Raw genomic sequence first — 13,908 nt, 5'->3', positions numbered from 1 at the left:
GAGACTGGGGGGATGGGCTCATTCTGTTATCTCATGCGGGTGAGTGAGAGTGAGAAGGGTTTTAGGCAAAAAATAATAGACTCAATTTGGGACATGCAAAATTTTGTTTTCTTACTGAACAGGGTTGGAATACAGAAGGGTATAACTTTGGCCATTTTAACTAGGGACAAATTTGGGAGTTAAGAATATCTTCTAAACAGGTGTAAGTGAAAATATAGGGCAAATAAAACTGAGAAATTTGCATTTCCCACTTTTATTTCAGTAATTAAAATGTACCTATGAAAGCTACCCAGAGAGGGAAGAAATAGTAACCTTTGCAGTAAAATATTTTTATTAATAAAAAAAAATAAACACTTACCTCTTTATCCTAAAGAGCCAAATGGAGAGAAATAGTTGCAAAGTATATTTAATACATATAAGCTTTAAATTTCACAACTGATTTACATAATTTAGCATAACTTGTGGGTAATGATGATGATAAAACTACTAAACATCTGCTAAGCATTTAAAAAACATTTTCCTCCATTAGCATCAGTAGCCGGAACATAACATTCTTTGGTGCAAATTGTCCTTTTACAAATCTAGTTCAGGGCCAGTAGAATTTTATTCAGAGTGTTATTTAGCGTCCTTGCTTTTTATTTTCTTTCCCTCAAAAAGTTTGTATAACCAGAAGCTTTCACCTGATCAGAAGTGCATATTCCATTAAGTACACTCTTCATTTTGATTATGGCAAGATCAGACTTTTGGAAAAATTTCATCCATCTCTATCTGTCATACAGCATCAAATTAGCAGCGGCCATATTCTGGTCAGGAAATGAACATAGTCCTATGGCGGGAGCAGAATGCCAGTACCGGAGTGTTGCTTAATTTTTTTATAAGGTGTTATAATGAACAGTTTAACTTTTTTGCAGTGAAGATATCATATATGACCCTAAGCCCTAATTTTTATGTATTTATTTATTTATTTTTTAGGGGGAGGCAACCCTTGGTTGACCTCACAGATTGCAAGGACCTTGTCAGCTTACAATCCCTTATTTTTTTATTTTTTACACCTACAGCACCTGATCTTCCTAGGTGGTCTCCCATCCAAGTACTAACCAGGTCTGACCCTGCTTAGCTTCCGAGATCAGACGGGATAGGGCTTGTTCAGGGTGGCATGGCAGTAGACTATGTTGTTACCATTAACTCTTATCAAGGAATATGTTCGTATGTTTGTTTCTCATTAAGAACTGGATAATTCATGTATCTTTTATCTTGGTCTCCTTAGTATTTCCTCATCAATAGACAAAAAATAATTTACCAAATGGGGCTTCAAATTGGGTAGGCCTGTGTAAAAAAATAAATAAATAAATAAAAATGTGCCCTTGCAGAAAGAAGAGCACTTTGTTTTGGTGATTGATCACTCAATTAAATTCTCCATGGAAAGGGAAAACTAAGGGATCGCATTACTTTTTTTTTTTTTTTTTACAAAAATAGAAGTATGAAAATATCAGAAAATTGTGTGGAGAAAATGATCAAAGAAATAGCTTTTAGAAAGTCACTTTGAACACTGAAAATCACTTTAGAGTCTAGCAACACTGTTTAAAGTTATACAGAATGCTTTTAAGTAGAGTCAACAAGGAAATAAACTAAAACTTAAAATAAAAACACAACTCTAAACACCCATAAGTTTTTCAAAGCAAATTTGTCCCATAAACTACTCTAAATAATGACAAACAAAAATAATTAGACTTTGATTAGAAAGTGCATAGAAAAAAATACTCAAAACCACATAGCATCCAGGAAGACTTTTCTTTTTTAAAATGAGTGAAATTATTTTACTGTATATAAATTCTTCAAAGTGGCAAATGTCCTGTCCCATGGGTATGGTTGCAGTGGACAGTCAGCTGGATTCCAATTTACAAACCAGATTTCCAGTGGGAATCCTAGAACACATAGGTAAATGAGACTCAGCATTTACCTTAGAAAGCTGAGGGGACTGAATACCTTAAGCCAACATAACCAATTAGGAAAAAAACTCCTGCATACCTACTATGTGCCATGATGATGATGGGCATTGGTAGTATACAAACAGGGCTCAAGCTTTGACGCTGGTGACAGTTTGGTGGGATGTCTGTTATTTTCCCTTTTATCGTGCGAGCCTGTCCCCTGTCATCGTCACACTGTCTTTCTGCCTGAAATCAGCCACTTTCCTCCTAATCTAATCCGCCATGTCATTGTTATTTTTTAAGTTTAAGCAAGTCAATTTTTACTGAAATTTGCCCGATATAAGTTAAAAGTAACCGCTTGTATGTAAAGACTATCCATCATATAGGTGTCCTTCATAGTTGATATACATCCCTGAAATATCTAATGAGTTAATGATATCCACGATGTTTCAGAATATCTGGAAAAATGTTTCCCTTTGAGATGTGATCGTTTCCTCCATCTCTCCGGACGCTATTCATTTTTTCACTCCTCAGTCCAGGCTCTTCTCTGGGAAGAGTTTCCAACTACACAGGTCCATAGAGATTTTTATTTCTTGTATTCTCACAGCCCTTATTGAGTGTACATTGGTCTCTAATAGTTTTGCGAATATCAAACAAATTTTTTCCCCATATTATTTGAATTCCTCAAGAGCATTGTAAAATACCATATTTCTTTATGCCCCACACAGATTGGAACATAGAATACTTAATGAAAAATAATTGATTGGGAAAAAAATTACAAAAGTGTCTGTATTCTTTCCTTCACTGCTTAACTAAACGTGACGTTTACAAAAATATGGTAAAAATCGCTTTGGTTTAAAATGATCTGTTCTTCCTTAAAATCACGTCCACATTTCCAGCCTCACCTTCTCGTTGTAATTGGTTCAATGATGTACTAATATTGAATCTTCTCTAGATCTTTAATGTTGTACTTTTATGATTCTGCTTCCTCTAGTGTCTAATCTGCTGGCAGTGACAGTAAGAATAATTTTACAAACATATCTAACAATTATATCCTTTTTATCCAATTTTTATCTTATTTTTTATCCAATTTTTTAAAAATATTTTATTATGGTGACATTGGTTAATCAAATCCAATAAGTTTCAGGTGTACAATTCAACAGGAAGGCACCCATAGTTTGATTTCTTTCTGTCACCACATATTGGACCCCTTTTACCCCATCTACCACCCCCCACCCTCTGGTAACCACTAGTCTACTGTCCTTGTCCAAGATAGGCTGCTTATTTTTTAAACACAATTTCACATAATCCCTTCCTAGCCAAAATCCTGCTACTGTATTTATTGTTAACCTAAATTCAATCTCCTTTGTTTGACTTCTCAATTCTTTGTAATCTTGTCTCATTCTTTCAAAGCCAGTCTTAATTTCTGCTGGTTCCCAAAGCTCCCCGTCATCCAGGTGGTTAGCTTTAATCTCATTTCCCAGAGCCATCTTGACCTGAATGGGGAAATGTCAAGGTAGTTCCAACGTCTCGATGAGGTAGTGACCCAACCTCATTGCTCTCAGATTCTGCCCCAGTCCTGTGAGGGTTTTTAACCTTACCTAATACACAACTTCCGTCTACGGGGCTGAGGAATGAAGCATATTAAGTGACGTGGGGGAAGTCTCTTTGAGAAAGCATGGTTCGTGGGGGTAATTCATACCGTATGGTAAAGTCAGAGGGTAGAGGAATGGCAATTCAAGCGAGCAGTGTCATCACATTGTAGAATTTAAAACAGAATCATACTGGAAGCAGCGTGGATGGTAGATTGAGAGGTGAGGGTAAAATTGACCGAGACAGGGATGCAAATTAGAGCACGATAAGCAGTTATCTAGGTCAGAAATGGTGGGCCACTTTCGTCGATGGTGTCGTGAACAGGCCATAGGACCATGGATGATTTTTACTTCTTGCTTCTGTTTTGTATTTTTCAAATTTTCGACAATAACAAGCACACGTTTGTTTTATTATTTTAAGAACTTTAACGTTTGAAACAAAAACAGTTATCTCCTTTGACTTCTGAATTCTCTTATTTACACTAAATAGGTGAAAAAATACAGTCAGTGAAACTATGGATAACATCTCATTTCATAAAATATGCTTATGCATTGACAACAGACAGACAGATGGGACAGGGGACAGAGGAGAGGAGGGGAGAACAGAAAGAAATCGGAAGAAGCTCTTCAAAAATGTTATATTGGTTGACTCTTGAAATTGTAGGCGATTTGTATTTTCTTATATTTTTATAATTTAGAAAATTTAGTTAATGCATTTTTTTTTTAATAATGAGAACATTGAATTTACATAAAGATCGTGTCGATAAGTACCTATCAAAAATTACCAGAAGGGGGTGGGCTGAGCACCAATGCTAGAAATACCAAAAGAGTTAATATTTAGATTGTTGGACATCCAGAGATACTACAGAAAGGAAGGTAGCTTCTGTGATAACTCTTGAGTTTGGGGCTGAATGCTGTTTAATGGAAACAGCAACTTGGGAGAAGGATCGGCATTAAGTGACACGTAAGAATCATTGTGAGCGGACGGGAGGTTGGCTGGGGGAGCAGTCATTCTCACAAGAGAGGAGTGTTTGATCACTGATGGAGTTTAAAATTGCATGTGGTGACAGTAAAAAGGAAATAGACTTCATTGGGTTTTATTCATTTTATTCCTTACAAATTGTTGCCTGCAGCAGAAGGGGCGCGATTAAGCGAGAAGAATAAGAAATCTGAAGGACTCGTTTTGAGAACGCACGTTCCAAGTGCTTATCGTGCTCTAGTTGGACATATCCAGGAGTGAACTGACGCCACGCATCTGACGCTGGCGAGCGGGAACAGGGAGACTTTGGACATGACAGTTGAAAGTATCGTTTAGGGTCTAGGACAGCTTAAATGAAACCGCAGCACCGTGGCTTCCTAGCTGTGTGACTGGAACAAGTTTTCTTAATCTCAGTTTTCTCATCTGTTCTATGGAGATGGTACAAAACCCACAAAGTTATAGTAAAGGTTAAATGAATTAGTACATGACAAATACGTCAATCACAGCTTGGCAGATAGTGAATATATATAAATGTTGGATGATACGGGATATAATACTATATAAATGTTGGATGATAGGTTCATTTTTCAACCTATAAAGATTTATTTAAATTCTCAATTTAAAAATTTAAAAAATGGGACAAATACAGTTAGAATTTAAATTTGTTTGGTTGTAGTTCCTATTCTTTAAAAAAAAAATCTATTCTGGAAAATCATTACTGTTAGCCTTTATTTTTACTGTACTCTTATTTCTACAAAGCAGGCTCATCAGGTATTAGGTGAATACCATGTCTTGCTAAAAATTCAAATCTACTTTGTGTAGTATAAAATTATTTTCCTTATATTCAAATAATTACCAACATTAATTTCCTCTTAGATAAATGTGATCCACATTTCATTACTTTGTGTAATATCCTTGTTTTATCATTTTCCTATTCTATTCTATAAATTATGAATACAGCATTTCGATGATTCCAGTAAATAGAGACCATATATTTTTTTGCCCAGGAAGCACAAGGAAAAATTTTATTCATAATATTTTATTTCTGTCATTGCACTCGAGATTAACAGCACAATTTTTCATCCACAAAGTTTATTATAAGTCATAAAAATAAATGAGATCTCATTTCTGATTGGCTGAGAAAAGGAATTTAATCTTATGTAATTATCTTTCCAATCACGCATGCATCGGTACAATAAAACTCTCTATCTATTAGATCACTGAACCATTTCATATGATTTTAAAAAGATTAATATTCATATAAAATTTATATATCTCTCGGTCTGTCTCCCCATGATAGAGTTTCTAGAACAAAACAAAATAGACCAGCAGAGTGGAGCACTGCAAGTACTGAATCGAGAAAAATTTAGCGAACAGTTATGGCAACACGGTTTTTCCCCTTCTAAATAAAAAGGCAGGGCGTAGAAGCACGAAAATTACCATGGGGGGTAAAGAACTGGAATATGAGAAAAGAATAAACATCTTGTCTCAATGGTATACAAACTTCTGTTTGTCTTCTTAAGCCATGAAACCTTTTTTTTTTTTTTCCAAGTAAATCCTTCCTCAAAGTTCCAATTCCAAAAATAGGGGAAGTGACAGGGGCATTGGGGGTGAGGGACACTCCATGAATTGTGTCCTGAAGCCATCCATTCTTCAGGATCCCCCTTGCTCCAGATAGGGGTTTGAACAACATCAGCCTAATCCGAACACTATAGGTTTTAAGGGATTTCGGGAAGCAGTGATGTAGCCGAGGTTATAGGGTTACACATGAGGACGCCCTATAAAAGTGTGTTGATGCATTCTGTGCCCTGGGAGAGAATAACGTCTGACATTACAGTTTTTGTATATGGCCCCGAGTATGGAAGGAAGCTTCATAAAATCGTGTCTGCTTTTCAAAACTGCTTCTGCTGCATGACGTAGTCAACATTTGGCAGTAACCCCATTCGTGCTAGAGTTCATTTTCAACCTACAAAGATTTATTTACATTCTCAATTTAAAAATTTAAAAAATGGGACAAATACAGTTAGAATTTAAATTCGTTTGGTTGTAGTTCCTATTCTTTTTAAAAAAAAACATCTATTCTGGAAAATCATCACTGCTAGCCTGTATTCCTCTCACAAGGAAAGTAAAGTTCAGCATGATTAAGTAAGGGTTACATATGAATAGCTAGAATACGGTTGACTAAACTACCAAGCAAAAGACATCTCTCAGCCATTCAACAAAAGTAACTAAATAAGCATCTTAGTAAATGGCCAGAAGAGTAACAGGCATTTTTCCAATTGAAAGAATTGAAAATTCCATTGAAAACAAGAGATTAAATGAATTGTCCTCAATGCATATGAAATATCCTGTTGAGTTGTGATCTAATAAAAGTTTGGACGAAACTTGCTATTTAGAGCTGGTCTATGTTTCAAACCTGAGGATGCTCTAACTTATAGTCAAGGACACCCTAGGTCCTGAAACTAAGGGTGGCGAGGGTACAACTCCATCCGGCATCAGAGGTTTTGTCGACCTTGGAAGTGCCGCAAGGCTTCTGCTCTCCTTTAGAGCGGTACCTGGCGGGAGCAGGAAAGCATAAATGCCCAGGAACCTCGGAGGTGAGCCCTCCCTTGACCGAAGAGTAACCGGGCATCAGCCTAGAAAGGACATCGTACCATGTTACAAAATGACAGAGAATGTCCCATTGCACCTCCCCATGTCCATCAGCACCTTACTTTATGTTGCAGTTTATAAGCAGTAAAGATGCTTTACAGTGTTCTTCCTTTGGATGGATAAAGAATGAAGACAATGTCAGTAAATGGAAATGAAAATTTCTAGAACGATGGCAGCCAATGGCTGTCACTGGCGGGTGGCTATAGCTGCATTCTGGAGTGACGTAACCGTAGATTTGAATGCCTCCTCCACTCCTTGTTATCTGTACAAATATGGACAAGTTATATAAAGCAATTTTCATTAGGCAATGTATCTGTGAAGACTAAATAAGTTAATATATTTTAATGTATTTAATATATTTTAAAGATCCTCAGAGAATGCCTGGAACATTATGGGCATCCAATAATTGGCATTTAGTGGGTCTTTTTGGTTCTTACAATGACAGGAAATATAGATTCACTGAGGACGTGTCAAGTAATGGGGAAATTATTTTGAGGTTACATATGGATTAAGGAAGCAAACCAAAAAGAAAAAAAATAAAGTACATCTAGATCTCAGTTCAGAAACTAGGTAAAACTAAATCGTGATAGTCACCAAATCTGGGTAAGCCACAGGAGAGAACCTGTTTTCTGTTATTATTGTGGCTCGTTCTGCTTAACCTCTGCATTACCAATTCTGTTTTCAGCAACGCAGTCACCCCATCTTCCGTTAAACATTTTTTATCCTTGAACATCTGCTCACTTCTAATATCTTAGTAACTCACATATCTGCTGACTTAGAGAAAGGACAAAGTGCATATATATGAATGTAGAAAGCGAACACAAAATATAAAAGCAAATTACAGTGTCGTCAGCGGAAATTATGCCACTTGGTCTACAGATCCTACTACCAGCTAAATGATTCTTTCTCTGTGTCCTATTTGAACCCCTCAAGACCAGATAAGTTTAATTCGTAAGTGAGTAACCTTTCGAGTGAAGCTCTTTCTACTAGACCACAGCACAGGCTGTAATTGCTTTGATGAAGTGCGTGTGGGGATAGAGTGAAGGGTGGCATTGGGCGGTACATATCATGGCCTCTTATGCTGAAGGGATTTCCTGCAGGAGGCTGAACAGGTATCATACACCTTTAGGCTCAGCATTCTTAATATTTTCTTTTCCACTCATGCAGAATGGGAAGGAACTCATTCAGAAAAAGAACTAGTTTAATACTAGAACGCATTTAGCTGGAACTCATAAGATCCAAGGTAAAAAGAGCCTCAGTATGTAAAAGAAATAGACAAATTATCTATTTGCAATAAAAAGTGCTCTCAGCCTACATTTTTGCGTGACTTATACATTTCTCCCCCTGGGAAAAAGTAAATAGAAAACTAAATTAAAATCTGAAGGTTGTTTGATGAATTTTAAATTGGGAAATGTGTATAGTTCAACTATTTTTTTTTTCATCTACCTATAGGAATACACCTACTAAAAGATTCTTGAGTCTTTGGGCCAGAACCCCTCATCTTTTGAAGCGAGACTAGGTATCTGATATTTGCCTGTAAGAAACCGTTGTTTCTAGGTTTCTGCTACTGAATGAACACCTCTCATCCCGTTGAGCACACTCTGCATTATTTATTCCAGTATTTCAAATCAAGGCATAATCTTGTTTGACAACTATTCTATCTTCCTAATGACTCTATGCATTTATTAATACATGCGGTCAAAAACTTACTTATCTTGCACCTGTTACGTGACTGGCACTGTAAGAACACATTGTGGATACAGGAGAGCATACAGAAAGCACTGTTTTTTGCTACCTTAGTTTTTAGAGTCCATTAGGCAGACAGACAAGAGCCTAATTAATTACATTATCCCTCACTCTGTTACATAATAATAAAAATGTAATCGGCGTGAGAGTTGTGCGTTATAGAATTTAATCTACACGTGTTAGAGTATGCAATCCTGAATCTCCTCACAAACAGCTCTAACAAAAAAAAAAGAAAAGAATCCTATCAAATCAATGTAATGAAATGTTGCAGACACTAACACAGAAGTATGTAAAATTAAAAAATATTGTCCAAGAGAAGTTGTTTTCAGTTTACCTGACTTTTTCAGAGATTTGCCTTTGATAAAGGGTGGATCTTAGAATTTAATTCTCAGATGGCAACAATAGTCAGAAAACTATTTACCTCAAAAGCAATTTAAACTTATAACTAGCCAGTGAGCTTTCAAGTCTAATCTCAAGTCTGGTGTCAGTCTGAAACAAGATAAAGCAGCAGCAGTTCACTAAATAAGAAACAGAAGCCTCCCCAGAGCATATTCTGTGCTCTTTTTAAGGTCTGCAGGAATCGAGAACTCACACTTCAATGTACACTACACTCGTGAAATATCGAATAGATACAAACATTGGAAGCATTAGCATGTAGCCGTTCCATGTATAGTAAAAAAATGTTTTTAAGAACCTCTGAGTATTTTAGCACCAGATTTGAGAGGATTCAGTTGTCCTTCTGCCTGATTTCATATTCAGCATATCTTTGAGTAATATCGAAATTGGTTAAGAATTCTATTTATTCCTTGGGAAGCTGGATCTTAATTTTTGCAAATTAAGCATTCGCAAAAAGCCCGGGCCAAAGTATGGCCCTCCCTCCGTAGGGTCTGTTTATAGGGCTGAAGGAGAAGAAACAGGAATTCGAGTAGGGAAGAGAAAAAGGACCCATTTCACTTAGATGACAGCAAAATGGCGATAGATAGAAGATATGACTTAAGTCAGGTATCAAAACTGTAAAAGAGGCAAGAGAAAAAAGGGTGAGAATTTAGGTAATTTCACTTATTCTTCCCATCTTTTTTTTGTGGGAGAGGAGCATCAGAACTGTAGGTTGAGGTAGGGCTGGGGCCAAGTAAGAGACTGTCTCTATTTTCTCCTTTACTCTCTGCTCCAGTTCCTGACACCGAGAGTGTCTCCACTGACTTGCTATTCGTGCTGCCTTTGAGTTCAGCCTTCATCTGGCTCTCCCGGAAACAGGCCGTGAGACAAGCATCCTAGGCCCCATAATTCATGTGGCAGGGAAATAGAAGATAGGAAAGGGAAGGCAGCCAGCAGAGCCTCATCAAGCCAGTAATCACTGTAGGTGTCTGTCCCTTAATCCCGCTGGGAAGCTGGAAACTGGCATGAGACACTCGCATCAGAGCTACCTCTTCTGGGACATGAGGGATCTGGGGTATTGATACCTTACTCTCAATAGTTACTCTCAATACCTTACTCTCAATAGCTCCCAAGCGTCGTTATCTTTCCTGTATCCTCCAGCCATGATGTTTTCAGGTCAACAGACCATGGCTGCAGGAGAAAGCTCTCAGCGAGTCAGAAGTCGGGAGTGTAGGACCCTGCCAGCGTTTGTGGGTGCATGAACACAATGTAACAGTTCTTTTACAAGCAGAGTAAGTTATTCTTCCTTCTGTTGTTTTTACCTTCTTATTAAAACAAAATCAGCAGAGGCTTTACTGCGTCAGCTTTTTCGTATAACCAATTATCAACTTACTAATTATCCATCAATTATTCTCTGACCCACCGTTCGTATGAAACTATACGTATGTGTATATATTTGAAAAGAAATCAATTGTCATTCCCTCTGCTTTTATATTCAGTGTATTTTGGAAAATGTCACTAGTCCTGGAACTCTGTATTTACCTAAACTCAAAATTCAGTCCAGATACACTATGTCCCTTTGTAGCATCCATCTCACAAAATAATATTGTCACCTGATGTGCGTAAAACAACATGGCACTTCTTTTAAATTAGTTATGGCCTCATTTTTTTGTTCTTAAAATTGCCCATTTATTCACCAAAAATTAATTAGAATTAGGAGTCAAAATGACCAGGATAATTCCTCAGATGAAATTAAGTGTTTTTTAAAAAGATTTGAGACTTCTTTATTTTTATCTATTATAAATTGATACACTGAATAATATTTATTAATGTCGTGTTTACAGTGGAAAATTTGAGTGAAAATAGCAATTATATGGAAGGCTCTACTTATATTTTTTAAATAAATAAATGAGTTCTGTTTTACAGAGAAAACTCACCAAAGTACTCAAAGTACTTTGCAATTTGAGTGTTTTAAAGTTTTTTAAAAACTTTAATGAGATTTTATTTCTTTTAATTCATTATTTTACCAAACTGAAATGAGAATGCTACATAGTTATATTTTAATGCCTTTGTTTCTGTTTTCTTTCTTTAAATTAAAAAAAAAAAAGATATCATGATAGATTTTGCTGCATACAAAACAGAAAACAAAAGCTGGGATATATACCTCTGACTTTCCTGTTGTTAAAGTTTTCTTTTTATGAGATCATAAATGCAGGGTTATTATCAATCTTATATTTAGCCAGCGAGAATAGCAAGTTAACCAAACATTTCCTTCTTCGGAGAACTAGAATCTTCTGAGCACTTGGTGTCGTGAATCCGAGGTATGTACACCAAACTCTGTGTGAGCCACCCCCAAGGTAGATTGTTTTATTAATAAGATTGTACGTTTATGAATAAAGTAATCAGTCTCTTGCTGATTTCACTCTGAGAGTTTCTGTCTTCACCTCCGAAAGGAGATGTGAGATACCTTGCCTTGGCAGGGAGTTGACAGACGTCTCATGTTTCGGGGCTGAGCGTTAGGTGTGGGCAACAGCTCGGGACTGCATTCATTTCTGCATTTCAGACAATTAAGCTGAGTTTTGGAGAGGGAAAGTATTAAAGCGGGTATTTTGAGAAAAAGAGAGGAGGGGCCTAAAACAAGAGGGCGAAAGAAAGTTTGATGCCTTTGGTGATGAGACACATCTGATGACAAGATGATAGCCATACACATGGCCGTACAAGGAGGGTATGGCCTCGGGGGAGGTGGCTCTGTGGCCTAATAGGACTTTAGCTCTGGAGCCACAGAAAAGATCCCTGTAGTCAGAGTTGATCTGGAGGGAGGAGATATTGTCAGAGAAGTCACCACTCTAAATGAACCAAGAGCGCCTCAACCGAGCCCTGCGGAACAGTGACCCATCAGGGTTCACGTACAAGGAGGCAGCGAGAACCATGACAGATGGTAAATACCGACAATTCTTGCTGATTTTATCGAGTGGATAATTTGGACCAATTATTCTGATTTAGAAAAAAAAAAGGTAATGAAATCTGGCACACTTTGCACTTTGAATGTTTTGGAGCAATTCATAAGTTACATGATCTTTACATATGAACGAAGGCCATGCACTTGAAAGGAATTAAAGGGTAATTATTCTTGCAGTCCTAAATGTCTGCTGTAGCTTCTGCCAAAGCACTACTCAGAGAGAATTAGGGCCAGGAAGTTCCGAGGTGAAATGTATTTAAGAAATAGCACTATTGGGGCAACTTAAAACCTTTTGGTGATTCACAAAACACATAAACACATTAGCATATTAAAGGCTCTGAGATGACCCATATTTACCGATGTCTCTTTAAACCAGAATTTTTCGAATTTATTCGATCATAAAAGTGTATCAACTTTTCTGAGGAATGAACATCCTTTGAGATTCTAGATACTTAGGGAAAAACAGTGTTACTCTGCAAAGCAGTATAAATCGGTTACAGTTTCATATTTAAATGTCTGTCTTTGTCCACAAAGCGGGATTGTTTATACTGGTTTTTACTTCCAATGTTGAAACACAAAAGGAGAGAAATATAAAATTTCTATACTCTATACTCACATTCTCCCAGATTTTACTCTGGCACGATTAAGACCCTAGATGGTGTTGCAAAGGGGGTCATTTCTGATACTTATGGTAAATATTTATTTTCTGCAAAAAATATTTTCAGAAAGCTACCCTTTCCATTTAGAATTGAGAATGCATTACATCATCTTTAGGAAATAGGAGTAAAGAACGAAGGTAGTTTTTTAAAAGCATGATTTTTAAGCGAGTTAACAGAACAGTTAGATGTCAAGACACACAGTTTTACAGTCATGAAAATGCCTGTTCTAATTTAGCATCAAAAACTTAAGGGCAGTGTGAAGAGCTTGATGACGGAATGACAGCAGCAAGTGTCCGAAGGTTGGACAGTAGAGAACAAAACGAGAGACTTTAAAAATTAGAGGATCGAAAAGAAAACCATTGTTCGAAAGGCACACAAAATGTTCCACGATTACAGAAAAGGGATTTGCTGACTGGCGATAAGTAATTCTTACTTTCCATTTTGAGAAGCGAAGGACAGTATGGTTAGAATCCGCTACAGAAGGAATGCAATTTGAGCATTGGGAAGAATTTGGAGAATATGACGCTAAGGCAAGGAATAATATCTGCAGGAAAATGTTCTAGATTTAGAATCGATAGAGACTTAGAATAATTTAGAAACAAAAAAGTTCACAAAATTCTGAGAGCAGCAACAATGATTAGATTTAAATTACTAATGCTGTAATACAGGTATTTTTAATTCTGCACTCTAGTCTTTGGTTCCAGTGGCATTTTCCCCTTGGTTTAATTTTTCTGCATCACCAGTCTTGTGCCTAAATAGATAATAGTTCTCTTGGTGATCCATTTTCAATTCAAAATTCTGTCTCATTTTCTGCCGATTTCTAACATTTACTGAATAACAAGCAAAGCCCCATTCCACAACCAAATTAATTATTAAAATAAAAGTAGCGTCACAAGAAGGATGACCAGCACTAGGACCTTGAAAGAGTCACAGTCAACCCTTAAGCACAGTTTTCCCAAGTGAAAAATGAAAATGTCACCGGTGAGATAACCTTCAGATTTCCCTTAAGTGCTAACAT

General features: G+C 36.8%; 1 protein-coding gene and 1 pseudogene across 1 annotated transcript in view; one reads left to right on the top strand and one right to left on the bottom strand.

Annotated features, from left to right (window-relative positions):
• CNTNAP2 (contactin associated protein 2) overlaps window positions 1-13,908 on the top strand; it is a 1,613,390-nt gene that overhangs the window by 90,796 nt on the left and 1,508,686 nt on the right. The gene's annotated exons all lie outside the window — the stretch shown is intronic.
• Window positions 1,050-1,168, bottom strand: LOC120601579 (uncharacterized; annotated as a pseudogene).

Source organism: Pteropus medius, unplaced genomic scaffold (genome assembly GCF_902729225.1).
Source record: "Pteropus medius unplaced genomic scaffold, Ma_sr-lr_union100, whole genome shotgun sequence".
NCBI lineage: Eukaryota > Metazoa > Chordata > Mammalia > Chiroptera > Pteropodidae > Pteropus > Pteropus medius.
This window is presented reverse-complemented; position numbering and strand designations above follow the sequence as displayed.